Source organism: Leptosomus discolor, chromosome 6 (genome assembly GCF_034619465.1).
Source record: "Leptosomus discolor isolate bLepDis1 chromosome 6, bLepDis1.hap2, whole genome shotgun sequence".
Lineage (NCBI taxonomy): Eukaryota > Metazoa > Chordata > Aves > Leptosomiformes > Leptosomidae > Leptosomus > Leptosomus discolor.
Genome location: NC_141396.1, coordinates 19,677,347 through 19,683,343, shown reverse-complemented (window position 1 = coordinate 19,683,343; position 5,997 = coordinate 19,677,347).

The following is a 5,997-nucleotide window of genomic DNA, read 5'->3' as shown; positions in this document are numbered from 1 at the left end:
GGCGGCAGCCTCTCCCCTTTGTCTCCCGGCTCAGCTCCGGCTGGGCGCGGCGGAGCCTCCGCTCATGCCGGCGCCCGTGCCCGCAGCTCCGTGCGCTGGGGATGCGGCGCCCGCCCCCCCCGCCGGCGGCGGCGCACGGCGCAGGCGTCCTGCCCGCAGCGCGCTGCAGAGGGGCGGCCACCGCCCTCCACCGGGGACGCGGCGACCCCCCCCCCCCCGCCCCGCCCCGCCCCGCCCCGCCTAACGTGCGCGTCCCCGGCCGCCGCGCCCGGCACCTGCGAGGCTCCGCGAGCAGCCGCGGGAGCGCGCCGGGGCGGGGGACTCGGGGCGGGCCCGACCTGCCCGGGGCGGGCTGGCAGGGGGGCGGGCTGGCAGGGGAGCGGCCACACCGCGAGCGGGCACCCCGTGCAATTTCGGTGTGACTGTCCTCCCGTGACCCTGCTGGCTGGCTCACACCGGGCAGGCCTGCCCCGGTAACCGGCTGCGGTGTCATTTTCGGTTCAGGGTGTCCACAGGCACACTCATGTGACTCAGGTATGCACTCCTCGGAGGTCTCTGTGCATGTGACCCCAGGTATGCCTGTGCCTCACACAAAGTTATTTGTGCATCAGCATCAACGTTCAAGTTTTTGTCTACGTCCTGACGTGTTTCCTCAGCGCGACCTTGAACGCGTTGGACCTCGCGCTTTTTTAGTATCTTGGCCTTCCCTGCGCAGCACCGATAATCTTGTGACTGTGATTTACTCTCTGACCCTTGAGACATCCAAGTGTAAAAAACACATATGCTGAATGAAAGGTATTAAATACCAAGTGGGCATAAAATAAAACTGGGTGAACTGTGGGGCGATGTCGTGTATACTCGACAACTAATTGAATTTTGCTCTGCACACAAAGGTAATTTCTTTATACAAACTGCCAGTCACTGCATGGATGATTGTCCTTAAAGTAAAAACAGGTCATGGAACGGCTCCTCCTTACACCTAAAATTAGCACAGGACACAGGCCCTCCACTGTAAAAACACCTACAAAGAATGAATAGCTATTCTAACTGCCTCCGGAAAGGGATACTGCATTGAGAAACTGCTTCATGAGAGGTAATGTGACATTCTCTCCACTTCTCGGCTGGGATCAGAACATCATGTTTAGGTAGCCGGGAGCAAGTGGCAGAAAAACATGCACATGAAGTTGGGGAAACTGTTGGAGAACAAAGAACAAGTAAAATTTTCTTCCTAAAACCCAGTAACCAGTGTTTTGCAGATGATTAAAACAGTCCAAATTTCCCTCATATCCTAATGCATAAGCAACTGCTGTAATTGCCAGTCCCAAAGTGATTACCCTGAAAAGGGCAGGAAGTCAGGCAGGCTACATACATTTACTGCTAGAAGGAGACACAGTGCTTCTAAACCTGTGAAATTCTTTGATCACTCCCTAACTTACTGAATTGTGTTTAAGCTGAAAACCAGAAGGCTGCTGCCTGGACTGGCAAGGACCTTCATACCATCTGTTGGCAGCTGTAGGCAGCTGGCTGGTTATGCTTTATGAACTTGTTCATTCAGACCTCTCAGAGCATAAGGAATCCCTGCTGCTACTGTCCTTATCTGGCAATGGTTGTCCCCTTCTCCACCCCTGACACAGACACTGACTGCACGTACAACCAGCCCGATGCAGAGCAGGGGATCATTCCTGCAAATCCATTTTTCTCAGCAATCGCAGCGTAACTGGGAGCAGACACAGGGGCAGTTACTGCATCTCAGCTGAAGAGCGGCAACTTTTTACCTTACCCCAACAAAAGTAAGACCACCTTTAATTGCACGCCTACATTTCCCCCTAGGATAGCAGTCCTTCCGCTGACTCTGCAACGGAATACAGTACCTGTTTCAAGTACTGTGCCCAGTTTCAGGCACTAAACTTCTGGAATAACTAACCAAGGATTAAATGAAAACATCAAGTTTTAGTCTAGGAAACGAAAGATTTGAAGGGATATTCAAATCTGGAACAGGTAACAGCGAAGGACATCTACCACAGCTGCTGAGAAATAAGAAAGAATTAATAAGCAATAACAGCAGTAAGTGAAATTTGCTTTAGACTTGAGGCATTTCCTAGAACGAAATTAGACAAGCGTTAATTTGACTGTACCGGAAGAGGAAAAGTTAAATATCTGTGAGGAACAGTCTAGGTAGAGGTGATCCTGACTTAGAGCAAAGAGAAGGCATGGCCTAGACACCCTTCTGAGGTTCTTTCCAATCTTTTACTTCTAATTAAATATTTCCCTAATATTTTCCTGTAAATATTGATCAATTATGCCCAGGATAGAAGTGGACTAGACTGTGCTCAATAGAAGTATGTCAGGAAAACTGTTAAAATATGATCCAAATCACTGACAAGTTCAGGGGCGGTGCAGACCAATGGCGTATAACTACCACAAATGTGACCTCAAATAATGCTGGAGAAAATATAAAACCTGAGAAAAGTTTAAGACAGTCCAAATCAATTGACAGGTTTTATGTACAGGCACAGATTCACTTCAAAGTGAAGTTTTCCCAGTCTTGTAAGCTCTCCAGCAGGAATGGGGGAAAACACTTTCCAAACTTTTTTGCATTGTGGAAAGATTAAATTTCAAACCAATGTTTTGATAAAGCAGCACAACTTCAGACTCTTGTACTGATGAGTATCATGTGAACTGATTTCTGCACTGCAAAATACCACCTTTTTCATAGTATTTTTGTTTACACTTGTTTATGAGCTTTTAGAAAGGTTTTACACACTCTATTCAGTTTTTATTTCTGAATTCTTCAGCTTTTCTGCAATGTAAACTAAGACAATGGCAATAGAACTACAGTGTTTAATGTATTACGTCATCATCTTTAAAATGAAGGAATCTCATGTCCTCAGGTGTACATAGCATTGCTTATTTTGGGCACAAGCCAACTACAGTGCAATCCTTACGGCATTCAGGAGAAAAAGACCTGAGCCTTTTGCATCCATAGTGTTGAAACTGGGAGCAGATAAACTGTTCATCCTATTCTGCATCAGCTGTGAGCCACAGGCAGAACCACAGCACAACATTTCAGGAACTCATTGCCTGATGTAGACAGCCTGTGGTCTTCTCAGCACAGGGGCTAAATTGGTGAAGTCTCACATTATACTTAGTATTTGAAAATCTGGAATGTCTTAGAAAACACAATCCAGAAGAAACATGACATGATAAGAAATGATAACATCACCTCCTCAAAACAGGACAAAAATCAGAGAATCATAGAATACCAGGTTGGAAGGATCATCTGGTCCAAGCTTTTTTGGGAAAAGCATGGTCTAGACACGATGGCCCAGCACCCTGTCCAGCCAAATCTTAAAAGTGTCCAATGTTGGGGAATCCACCACTTCCCTGGGGAGATCATTTCAATGGCTGATTGTCCTCGTGAAAAATTTTCCACTTGTGTCCAATCAAAATCTCCCCAAGATTAACTTGCACCCATTACCCTTCATCTTTTCAATGTAACTCCTTGTAAAAAGGGAATTTCCATCATCTTTGTAGCCACCCTTTAAAATACTGGGACATGGTGGTAAGGTCTTCCCTAGCTTTAAGTAGAACTAAACTGTCCTGCTACTGTCACAGTCGAGCAGAGCTGACTCAAGACCTGCTGTCTGTTGTTTTTTTATCTGTACTGTTTATGAGATAATGCATCACAGCACAACTGGCTGAAAGCAGGTATTGTTTTTAAGATTTACTGCACTCTCTAGCCTTCATACCACAGGCACGCATTCAGTATGTTACTGCCTACTCTACAACCCTCTATATTAATTTCTATATATTTTATATATATTTGAGCTGTTGCAAATCAAGCACTAGGTGGAACACACAACATCCATCAATGAAGTCATGGCATGTATTACAGGTTCTGTTTCTCACACTTCAGTGCAACCAAAGTAAAGTTTTCCTCTTCCTTTTACCCTAAGTTTCTAAACAAACTCTGCGAGCCAGTTCAGTTTTCAGGCTAACTTGCAAGACAACAATCCAGGCAGAGGTGCAATACTGACAAACAAAATCGAGGATGCTTCCAGTTCTTTCAGTATTAATATATACTCAGTATTTCTGTCTTCCCTTCTGAACAGGAGCAGGTGGAAACTACTTGTTTATTTTAAAATATTTTCCTATATATTTCACTGTAAACCAGCAATGTGGTAGGAAAAGGACTACAAACACATAGGATGCTGAGAATTCAGGACACAAATGGACTCAGAACAGTGAACAAGCCTGCTATACTGACTCACTGCATAGTACACATTTGCACGGCAAATACTTCATGGATTCTTCCATACTCACCTGCACTTCAGACATTATCACCTCTATTTACTTGTTATAAACACAGAGAGCCAGGCTGCAGTTCTCTAACTCTACAAGTGAACTTCAGCAAACTAACGATTGTGGTTAAGATACTCTGCCACAGGATCAAAAGTGCTGTGCTCCAGACCTTACAGTTTCAAAACCAATGCAACTAAAAAAAAAAAATCCCAAACCAAAACACCGTTTCAGGTATGTTATCATCAGGCAACCTAGCCTGAAATTTTTAGGAACCTATGAGGATTAGCTCCTCCTCATTCTCTGGGGCTCCCATATCTGTCGTCTGAGGATAAGCTAAAATAAGCACCAAACAGGTGCAGTGCACATGTAAATCCATTACCCAAGACACCCCCCCCCCAAAAAAAAAAAAAAATTTTACAGAGCTCCCATGGTGTTATTCTAATTCAAAGCCAGGCAGCTACAAAGCTTTGGTCATATTTTGGAGAGAAGTGGTAATGAGGAGCAATTTACACAAACTGTGTTAAGCAATGCAAAGAGTGTAATGAAACAGACTTCTGGCATAACTGCCTTCAGATTTATGTTCAGGGGTTGCTGGCACTCCGCCATTCCTGTTTATATTTCTATTTGGGTTACTTCTATGTTTATCCTGTTTCTATATTACAGGAAAGTCATAGTAGCTGTTATTCAATTTTTCCGCTTTGAAAATAAAGCAAATACAGTACAGCTTAATAAATTAACATAAAAACATTAAGAGCATTCCTTGCAAAAAAACAGATACTGTTGAACTGGTTTAGGTATATTCACATATCACACATATCAAAATGAAAGTGCCAAGGCTAGGAGTTCAGTATTTCTTCCTAATTTCTTTTCAGAACTGAGAAAAAAACAATGTACTTTTGGGGCATATGCAGGGCTTTCAGTGAACACACGTTTAAATACGTTTTAATGCTCTTTTTTGCTTACTTTAAACTGCAGGTCTAGAAGACCAACAGCCAAACTACAATTATATAATGATAGACGTGTAAATCAAATGGGACAAAACAGATCTAAAATTGTGTAGAATTCTTATCTGGACAATGCAATGACAGAGTATTTAAAAAGGGACCCAAAGGGCTCTAGTATTATCATCGTGATCACAGGAAAGCTAAGCCTTACTAGGACAACAGCTAGCTAGCATCAGAATTCTGCTTTCCCCAAACACCATGCCTTCTGTGACACTTAAACAAACCCTGTTGATTTGATGAAGAAAAGCCCCCTTTCCCTGCACAAGGTTGAAGCTCATCTCCCCTTCACTTTCATCAAGGGAGAGAAAGATGGAGACAGGCTAAGCAGGAACTCAGCTTTAGCGATCTGAACAGCCCTCAAAAGGTTCTTTCACTTCATTAATGACAAATAGGGCATAGGTAGATCTCCTGGCCCAAGCACCAAGCTGAGTGTCCAAGCAAAGCAGTATGAATGCTACCTGGATAAAGTTGTCTGGACTCACTCTCGCTGTTATCTCTAAACAGGTGGAGGAAAAGAGGATTATCAGGAGTAGTCAGCATGGATTCACCAAGGGGAAATCATGCTTGACCAATCTGATAACCTTCTATGATGGCATGACTGGCTGGGTGGACGAGGTGAAAGCAGTGGATGTTGTCTACCTTGACTTTAGCAAAGCTTTTGACACTGTCTCCCACATCCTCATAGGTAAGC